Here is an 11,129-nt window from a genome sequence, read left to right as displayed (position 1 = left end):
TCAGTGGGAGCCTCGCATCTAAGCTGGATTTACAAGGTTACTACTTTGGACTGAAAGGTATCCCCAACCCTAGTTTGTAAGCAAGTGGAGCAGAATGCTTCAATTATTTCAAGGTTTAGCGGTAAAGCTCTGCAACTCTCACAACCATTTTAATTGGTGTGAATTTTAAAGTGACTCAATCTGTTGGCTGGAGTATCTAACGGCTTAACCACGGGGTCATGTTGGGAAATTATTCCAATGGCTTTTGTTTTTTCTAGTGAACATGCATTTGAACGTTCTTGTAGTTTGCAGTTGGCTGGTTCTGATGTTTGGTCCTGAGGAGGCCCAAGTACCCGGAGAGGAAGAATCTGAAACCTCAAGACACTTGAGTGCTGTCTGGGGAGATGGAGACCCCAACCCGAGGGCCACTGACGGACTCAGCATGGGCGCAGGGCCGCCCGACGCAACAGGCCACGTATTTGCCACTTACAAAACAACATAAGCACACACCGCCAGGTGTGCACACATGCTCTGTACACACTCACGTCTGTCCATGCCAACACCAACCCACAACACCGAGGTGTGCACACATGCTCTGTACACATCTGTCTCTGCCAATGCCAGCACACATTCTGTATGCGCTCACATCTGTCCCTGCCAATGCCAGCACATATCCTCAAGGTGTGCACACACGCTCTGTACACGCTCACATCCCTCTCTGCCAATATGAGCACACACCCCCAGGGGTGCACACAGGCTCTGCACATACTCATGTCTGTCCCTGCAGCCTGAGTCAAACAGTCACAGAGAGGCAGAGGAGGAGGAGGAAGGACATGATGGACACTGAGGTCCTGGGAAGGTTCCCCTCCCTACTTCGGGAGAGACCCCTCATGTGATCCTGCCATCACTCAACCTTCCGCCTCCATCCTCCATCCTCCCACAGGGATCAGGAGGACGCCCACTGCACAGAGCTGTGATGAGCATGAACAGAAGATGGCAGGAGCTCATGCCAAGGTGCTGAGCACGGGGCCTACGAAGTGCTTCTTTCTGCTGTGGCTGACATCATCAAACAAGAGGCTGACACGGCTTCCGCAGAGAATGTCACTCGCTGAGAAACTGAAACGTGTGACCTAGGAGCCTGTGAAGGTCTAAGAACAAACCAACAAACCAAATGGTTTTGTTTGTTTTTCAAACACCATAGCCTGTTTTTTCTTTTTTTTTTTCTCATGCTGTACCTTGGGTATCATTTAGTTTAATTTCAAAGTAAGTCCAATAAATACACAAAATCACAGGACTGAGCATGGAGCATTGTTTCACTTCATGTCCTCCAGCCTTTAGGACACATTAGGGAAAGACATGATTCCAGGATTCCCATTAGAAAGGCTGCCCTAAGGCACCTGCTGGGGCAGCCAAATTGCAGCAGTTGATGCTGCCCCCAAGCTGCTTGGATGAAGCAGAAGATTCCAGAGGTCTCTTCTCTTCTGTCTCTCACCTAGGAGAGAAGGTGGGGGGAGAAAGGTGAGAGAAGACAGGAAGAAGGAGGGGGGAGGGGGGTAGAGAGGAGGGGAGAGGGAGGGAGAGAGGATGGGGGAGAGAAGGAGAGAGGGGGGGAGGGAGGGAGGGGGAGGGGAGGGAGGGAGAGGAGAGGGGAGGGAGGGAGAGGGGAGGGGGGAGGGAAGGGGCAGCGAGGGAGGAGGGGTATGTTCCATCCACCAAGGCAGCTGCACTGCAGAGAGAATGGAGGGTGTGTTGCCTCTCAGGACAGCAAGTTCAAGCTGTTTATAATTGTTAGCGTAAACAGTGACCAGCTGAGGACAGGGCTGCAATTGGAGATGACAACATTTTATTTTCATAGTTGATATTGGGGACCTGCACCTAAAGCACCGTGCCTTGCCCTTTCGCCAAATGGGCCAATGCCTCTCTATACTTGACTCTATTTGACTAAATAGCTGATATTGACTAGGAGTTATGACGTGTAGGATACCCCTTACCATAGTAACGTCAAACTCACGTTCTAAATGCAATTTGCTCAGGGACTGGCTTCTAACTCTGGGTGGGAATGTTAAGCTCAGTCCAGTTCAATTCAGTAAGCATTTATCAAGAAACTCCTAGACCAAGAGCTTTGTTAGACACTGGGTATGGGGTGATGGGGATACGAAGATGTGGAATTAGAACTCAAGAAGCTCAAATGCTCTCATGTCATTCCCTAATGCAATTACCTAGCTTCAACCTGATGGCTGTAATGTCTAAATTCGCTTTTTCTTTATTCCAGTTCTACGTAACAAAGCATAAATAATCACAGAGGAATGATTCTGTGTTGGACTATTCAGTGGACAGAGAAGAGCATTCTGACCGGCGTGAGACACTGTCTCCATTCCCAGGGAGCCCGTGAGGTGGCTGCACGGAGCACACGCGTGAAGATTCAGGAGCACGAGCGTCAGGTCATGGGGGGGACACGGAGACAGCACCAGAAGGATGCCTGCCGAGGGGCCGCTGCAGCCGGGCTGGCCGGGAAGGTCACGGGAGCGGGCACAGGCATCTCCCTTCAGCCGCACGTGGTTTTCATGAGGACACATGCAGGGAAGGGGATGACACCGAAATGCTGTGGCGCTGAGGGGAGGAGAGGAGGGACACAGGGCCAAGGGCTGGCCACCACCCCTTGCGTCCCTGCCCCTATGAACGCTGCCAAATTCAGCCCCAACAGGGAGAAGTGAGGTGGGTGAAAGAGGTGGACAGACTTGGCTTCCATGGAATTCACAGATTCCAGTCATTAAAAATCCCTTCTGAGTTTTCATCTGGAAAACTTTGCAAATGTATTTAGCGACAAGAGGCAGAAGATGAAGCCAACACAGCTGGGCCCAAACCGCCGCCCTTCTCCTTCTCTCTGCATCCAGGATCCACCCTGAGCCCCTGAGTGCGAAGACCCGGAGCTGCCCAGCCCAAGGGCGCGGCCCCTGACCAGAGGAGGGAGCCGCACAGCGGGGCCCCCAGCAGATGGATGGCAGGATCTGTGCCATCTCAGTCCCAGGGCTCCAAGCAGAGAAGGCCTGGGGCTCCCAGCTGAAGTTTTGCTGTCTCCTCTGTCACCAAAGTCGAGAAGGACTGAGTGAGACCAACGTCGGACCTGCTGGCTCTTCGGTGGCTGCCGATGTGGCCCTCAGGCTGCGGGTGAAACCGTCTAGGGAAGCCGAGACAGTGGCTAGAATCACAGCCACGAGTGTTCCAGGGGCCCTAAAACACAAGCGCAGCCTGAGGAAGGCAGCGCCCGCTCAGATCCCCGTCCAGGCTTGTGTGCCACACTCGAGAGGCACATGGCACCAGAACATGGCGCGTTAAGTGACTTTGTGGGGTGTAGGAACACAAAGTGGGGCCTCGAGTGGCTCAGAAGTCACTCCCACCAGCCCACGGGGACCCGGGCAGCCCCTCTGGATGTGGCTGGCATCTCTCCAGGGCGGGGTCCAAAGTCCTATGGAGGAGGTGAATGTCGGTCTTGCTCTGAGGAGGGACCCTGACAAGTATCCTGAACATGCGGGCACTCAGCTGGCTGACTCATCTGAAGGGACCTGTTGAGCCACTAGCCAGGGAAGGCTGGAGAGAACTCGACTAACACACGATCCCTGCCCAGGGGCCCACCTGGGCCGCCCACGAGAAAACTACGGAAGCTGTGAAGACGGAGGTGTGCACGGGGCTGGGAGATCCCTGGGAGAAGCCGCACTGGGGACCGGGAGGGAAGGAGGGCTGGGCCCCACAAGCAAACGAGGGAGGCGCTCAGTGCCATGAAGACCCCGCTGCACCCACAGCTGCAGGCCTGGCTGGCAGCACGACCGTGGCTTCAGGCGCGGGCCCAGGAGCACGTGTGTTTGGCAGGAGCTGCCCTCCTGGAGCCGCACTACGGTACCGTCATTTTAGAGGCAGGTACCTGATATCAAGGATAACAATCAACCATGCCACCCTGAATTACAGCCATGTCCTCAGCGGGTCACTATTTACGCTGACAATTACAAAGAGTTTGAACTCGCTGTCCCAAGAGGCAACAAGCCCTTCATTATCACGGCCGCAAGCCTCTGTGCGGCCCTCCTCCCCCTCAGTGACTCAGAGCCAGCCCAGTAGCTTCAGAGCAGGAAAAATCACAAAAACTCAAACACATCCTAAACATGGGCAGTTGGTAGGAGCTGATTCCTAAATTAAACCTGTTCGGAGGCTTTCTGGGCTAGCACAGCTCTGATCACAGCTTGCGCTTTTTGCTCCCCCTGAAGGGCGGCGAGGAGGCCGGACTCTGCCATTCTGCAGGCTCCGATACGTGGAGTCTGCCCTGTGGCCTCGGTGGCCTGTGCCAGACAGTGTGACCGTCGCCCGCAGTGAACACTTGGCACAGCAGAGCAGGCTTGGGGAAGAACAGAAAGTGACCTCTAAGCCTGCAGAAGACGCTAAGCCACGCACGGCCTCACGCACACTGCGTGTCAATCACGGCCGAAGCAGGAACGAGCTCTTAATGGTTCCAGTAAATGCAAAGGCCGCCCTGGAAAACTGCGTGAACCTTTCTGACTACTCACAGGTGGGGAGCCACTGCCTGAGACACAAAGGTGAAGAATTAACCTGAAACTGCATATTATAAAACTTATTTTTAAATGATGGCGCTTAATTGAAAAGACTCCCAAAGAATACTGCATTAGAAAGTGACAGAGTGAAACCGTGAAGCTGACCACAGGAGTCCCTGGAAATTTCACCAAATGTTGTGTCAAAACTGGGAAACAGAAGAACCGCACCTGATGAAACATTCGATTAATCACTCGAGTCCTCCCCACATACAAAGCTATGTTAAAAAGTGTTCCAAAGGTGGAGAGGATGATATTTCTTCGATTTCGCAGGGGATGTACACCACCCCTGCGATATGGTTCCTAACATCCAGGGGGCGAGAGGATAATATTAGTCTCAATATTGCAGGAGGTGTACACCCCTAGTGACACTGTTCCTAATATCCAGGGAAGTAGAGGAAGATATCACTCCCAATAGAGCAGGGAGTGTACACCCTTTCTGTGACATTGGTCCTAATAGCCAGTGGGGGAGAGGAAGATATTACTCCCAGTATTACAGGGGATGTACACCCCCTTGTGATATTGTTCCCTATATCCTGGGAGGGAGATGATGATACTCGTGGCAATATTGCAGGGGGTGTACATATACACTGTGATATTGTTCCGAATATCCAGAGGGAGAGAAAATGATGTGACTCCCAATATCACAGGATGTGTTATTGTTTCTTATATTCAGGGAGAGAGGATAATATTACTCCCAATATCGCAGTGGTTATACACACCTCCTGCGATATTGTTCCTAATATTCCGAAAGGGAGAGCAACATATTTCTCTCAATATGGCAGGGGATGTACACCTCCTTTGTAATATTGTTCTTAATATCCATGATGGGAGAGGATGATATGACTCCCAATATCGCAAGAAGTGTACAGTAGCCTGTGATACAGTTCCTAACATCTAGATGGGGAGAGGATATTACTGCTCATATCGCATGAGTTGTAAAACTCCTTTGATATTTTGCCTACAATCCTGAGGGGAGAGGGTGATATTGCTCCCAATATCGAAGAAGGCGTACACCCCCGTGACATTATGCCCAATATCCACGTTGGAAGATGAAGACATTACGCCCAATATCGCAGGGGATGTACACCCACCCTGGGATATTGTTCCTTATGTTGAGAGGGGGAGAAGATGCTATTGCTCCCAATAACGCAGGGGCTGTGGCGGTACACCCCTCCTGTGATATTGTTCTTAATATCCTAGGGAAGAGAGGAGGCTACTACACCCAATATCGCAGGGTGTACACCCACCCAGTGATATTGTTCTTAATGTACTCCACCTCCCACCACCAGGGATATCGGTCCTAATATCCAGGGAAAGAGAGGATAACATTATGCCCTATATCACAGGGGAGTGTACACACCCTCTGTGATGTTGTTCCTAGTATCCAAAGGTAGAGACGATGATATTACTGGCCATATCGCAGGGGCTGTACACCCTTCTGTGATACTGTTTTTGACATTCAGTAGGGGAGAGGACAACATTAATCCTAATATCACAGAAGGTGTACAGACCCCTGTGATGTAGACCCTAATGTACAGGGGAAAGAGAAGACTATTGCTCTCAATATCGCAGCGGCTATAACCACCCTGCCCCCTGTATATTGTTCCTAATATGCAGCGGGGTGGAGGCTCATAGTACTTCCCAATATCTGAGAAGGTGCACACACACCTGTGATAGAGTTCCTAATATCCAGCGGGAAAGAGGCTGATTTTACTTTCGATATCGCAGTGGGTGTACACAGCCCCCAACCCTAGGATATCATTCCTAATATCCAGGCGGGAAGAAGATGACATGGCTCACAATATCAAAGTGTGTGGACACTTCTTCAGTGATATGGTTCCTCTTATTCAGAGGGTGAGTGGATGATACTACTCCCAATAAAGTAGGAACCATACAGCCACCTTGGGATTTTTGTCCTTAATAACCACAGGGGAGAGGTGATATTACTACCAGTATTGCAAGGGGTGTACACCCCTCCTGTGATACTGTTTCTTATATCCAGGAAAGGAGAAGATGGTGTTAGTACCAATATTAAAGGGATGGACAGCTGCCATGGGATATTGTTCTAAAGATACAGGTTGAAAGAAAATGAGATTCCATCCAATATAACAAGGAGTGTACACCCCGCCTGTGATATGAATCCTAAAACCTAAAAGAAGAGAGAATGACATTGCTTCCAAAAACACACAGGGTGTACACCCACCCTGTGATATTGTTCCTGTCATCTAAAGGAAGAGATGATGATACTACTCCCACTACTGCCAACCAACTACCACTTCTTTAAGCATCTTGACAACTTTTTGCAGGGAAAACAAGTACACAACCAGCAGGATGCAGAAAATGCTTTTCAAGAGTTCATCCAACCCTGAAAGCACAGAATAAACCAACCCTGAAAGCACAGAATAAACAAGTTTATTTCTCATTGGCAAAAATGTATTCATTGTAATGGTTTTTTTTCTTTTTCTTTTTCTTTTTTTCTTTTCTTTTTTTTTTTTTTTTTTGACAGAGTCTCACTCTGTCACCCATGCCAGAGTGCAAAGGTGCAATCTCGGCTAACCACAACCTCTGCCTCCTGGGTTCAAGAGATTCTCCTGCCTCAGCCTCTTGAGTAGCTGGGATTACAGGCACATGCCACCACTCCCGGCTACTTTTTGTCTTTTTAGTACAGACGGGATTTCACCATGTTGGTCAGGCTGGTCTCAAACTCCTGACCTCCTGATCCACCTGCCTTAGCCTCCCAAAGTGCTGGGATTACAGGCATGAGCCACTGTGCCCAGCCCATTGTAATGGGTTCTATTTTGATTAATAAAGATGTGTTGCAGCCTAGTTATACAAATTTAAAATTCATGGTCCAAAACCACAATTACTTTTGCACCAACCTAATACTTTAAGAATTAAAAGAAGACTTTATATTAGAGAGCCCATGGATGATAAAATCATAAAGATATTACAATCTCCATAACCCACAAACTTGGTAACTTAGACAACTGGATGAATTAAAAGACACAATCTATTAATACTAAAACACAGGAGAAATAGGTAATCTATATATATTGATATCTATTAATAAAATGGAATCAATACCTAATAACCTTACAGAAAACTTATATATTCCATAAATCTGACATTCTGTCATGTTATTCTAACTGGTGGGATTCAGGGATTTCCATTTTGATAAGAACATAGGTGAGTCTCACACACTTAATTTTAGTGCTCATTGGTCAGAAAAGCCATGTCCACTATAGGATACTGCAAAGCGATGCGTTATGGAGAATTTAGGCAAGATAATATGATTTTCAGAGTTAAAGGAAGACAACCTGATTTATGTACAGTAATTCCTCATAATATCATAGGGGATACCATATTTAAACTTTGGGGTATCCCCAGGTATAATTCTTATTTGAGCCACCTGTGAATTTCAGACACGGAAGCTTCCCAACTTTGGTGGCTTTCAATAAATGTAGAAGTTAACTCACAACCTATTTTGTGGAGGCATAAAATTCAATGAGCACTCATTTAACCTTTTATTTTAAATATTATTTTTGTAAACTTGCATTTCCAATTAGTTGAAATTTTAAACCTGTTTCAGTTCTTATCCACTTTTTTTTTTTCCCCCTGCGACGGAGTCTTGCCCTGTCACCTAGGCTGGAGTGCAGTGGCATTGTCTCGACTCACTGTAACCTCCGCCTCCCAGGTTCAAGCGATTCTCCTGCCTCAGCCTCCTGAGTAGCTGGGATTACAGGTGCCTGCCACCACGCCCAGCTAATTTTTGTATTTTTAATAGAGATGGGGCTTCCCCATGTTAGTCAGGCTGGTCTTGAACCCCTGACCTTGTGATCTGCCTACCTCGGCCTCCCAAAGTACTCGGATTACAGGCCTGAGCCACCGCATCCGGTCTCTCCACTCTTTTTAGGTGGAGGGGAGTAAGGGTTTCTTGGAATTAGGAGGAACTCTCATGTACCCAACCCATTTGGGTAAATTTCTTCCTTCAGAGTTTTTCAAATCAGCATCACCATTGTTAAAGGCCTCCCACATGGTAATAATTGTGCTACAGGGTTTTATAAACATGAAGTTTATGTTTGGCTGAATAAACCTCCTTGCTGTGGCACAAGGGGGCCATAGGTGTTTTCACCAATTATGAAACGGGTTCACTGTGCAATGGCTACCAACTTTTCTGAGTACAATGAGGCCAAATACATTCATAGATAAATTCCATGAAGTGAATTTCTTACTTACAAATAGCAAAGAAAAGACAACAGAAGTCTAGGATTCAATATGAACCGCTACCACAAGATCAGGAAGGCTACCCAGAGCAGACGGATGGAGTTTTGACTATAAATGCTTCACTTGCACTACAACTGAGGGACCCCAGAAAGCAGCCCACATTGGGTTTTCTCCCAGGATGTGGTTTGCTGGACACAAGCGTTAAAGGCCATTCTGTTTCGAGCAGGGCCTATAACAGAGCCTGGGCTGTTCTGACCAATGTCACTTGATTATCAGGATATTGCCTTCCCAGTATATCATACAGTAATCTTGAGAACTACCAGTAAGAAAGGGAGGAAAATGGCCCTGCACCCTTAAAACTGGAGGATCAGGATATTTGCTGTGACAGAGGCACAGACAGTAGCGACAGAGTGTTCTTGTGAACCATCTACTAGTTCTCTTAACCGGAGCGTGGCACCAGACCGCTTTTCTATTTCCTTTCAATGGAAACTATTTCAGAATATTTTAAATTTCTACATCTATAGAGTTGTGGCACATGATCACTGGCAGTGTAGACTCTCTGCATGGTTAAAGGAAAGAGTTGAGGAGCCCATCAACCCACATTGGAGGAGACCACCTAATCCTCCAGAGAGTGCCACTCCATCTTCCTGGGGTTAGCTCCACATGCAGTAAGGCCGTTATGTCTAAGGCCATCAAGACTTGCAGTCCGAAGATGAGACTTTTGACATGCTGATAAGCAGCAGTGATAAGAAAAGCCCACACACTGGTCAGGAATTTTTCAATGAAAGCAGCTGAGACGCTTCTTCATATGCTTCGGTAGGGGCTAATATCAAACCATTTCTTCCCATTTTCTTTACTCAGCAGTGCCTGAACCATGAGGCACCATAGATGTACACCTCATCAGGAGGGTGTATGGTACAGCAGCAAGGGGAGCAGCAGCACAAGAAACAAACAAGGCCACTACTTCTGCCTACATAATAACTATTGTCTTGGAGTGTAAAATAATTAATAATGTTCACATGGCTGCCCTAAGCACACAGAGATGGTGACCAGAGCAGATGCAGGGACTACAGACATACAGCCTGATTCTTGCTAATTAGGACTGAAGTGTTAGCTTATGTGCTGTGCTTTTGTGCATTCATAAGCCAGGGCCTCAAAACAGCCTGCTGAGCACAGGCCAAAGGTCATGCTGGGGTGCAGTTAAACATTGATGTCTAGGAGATGAGAGCATTTTAGTGTGGAAGAAGATGACAACACCTGAAGACCACAAAACACTGTGCAGACCAAAGGGAACGCCCATCGTCAGCTCACGGTTCTGACCCAGGTGACTGCTGATATGTTACGGAACAGTCAGCCCACAGCAGGTAGGTCAAGTTGAGCAGGTGTCCTGCATGAGGGCTGGTCCATTCCATTCGTGTTGCCAATTGTTTCAATAGCGTCTCATGCACCCCACTGGTGAGGAAGGAATTAGCACCCTACGTTTACTGGCACCGTTAAACACATAACATCTATTACCAAACAGATAAGCCAGACATCAGTTATTAATTACATACAGGAGGATGGTGTAAGCTCCCACAGGCCCAAATAGGGATTAACTTGAGCGCAGAGAGTGGTATAACATTAAAAAAGCGAGGCTATTCCTTTTTTTTTTTTTTTTTTTTTTTTTTTTTGACACAGAATCTCGCTCTGTCACCCTTGCTGGAGTGCAGTGGTGTGATCTCGGCACACTGCAAGCTCCATCTCCCGGGTAAACTGTATGTACTTAGGAATTAATACCAACTCTATTAGCAAAAAATAAATATCTTTACATCAAGAGTAGTTTTTCATTTAATAAAAATAGGTGGGATGTGTATAATGGACAAGGGATAATCAAAATTTGCCTAGTAAGGCAAATGAGGCTAGTAGGACAATCCCAAGAATTCACAATCATTATTCACTGGTCCATTAATCACAGGACAATACACACAAATGAAACTTACCTGACCGGGCGCAGTGGCTCATGCCTGTAATCCCAGCACTTTGGGAGGCCGACGCAGGCAAATCATGAGGTCAGGAGTTCAAGACCAGCCTAGCCAACATGGTGAAACCCTGTCTTTACTAAAAATACAAAGAATTAGCTGGATGTAGTGGCGTTCACCTGTAGTCCCAGCTACTCGGAAGGCTGAGGCAGGAGAATCGCTTAAACCCAGGGGGCGGAGGTTGCAGTGAGCCGAGATCACACCACTGCACTCCAGCCTGGGCAACAGAGTGAGACTCCATCTCAAAAAGAAATAATAATGAAATAAAAAAACTAAACTTACCTACATATTAGAAAAACATCCAAATTCA

The 11,129-nt window shown here is 47.6% G+C and overlaps 1 pseudogene; it reads right to left on the bottom strand.

The window, feature by feature from the left end:
* Positions 1–2,937: 2,937 nt before the first annotated feature.
* LOC139358061 (uncharacterized) lies at positions 2,938–5,636 on the bottom strand (annotated as a pseudogene).
* Between the last annotated feature and the right edge of the window lie 5,493 nt (positions 5,637–11,129).

This window comes from Macaca nemestrina, chromosome 14 (genome assembly GCF_043159975.1).
Source record: "Macaca nemestrina isolate mMacNem1 chromosome 14, mMacNem.hap1, whole genome shotgun sequence".
Classification (NCBI taxonomy): domain Eukaryota; kingdom Metazoa; phylum Chordata; class Mammalia; order Primates; family Cercopithecidae; genus Macaca; species Macaca nemestrina.
This window is presented reverse-complemented; position numbering and strand designations above follow the sequence as displayed.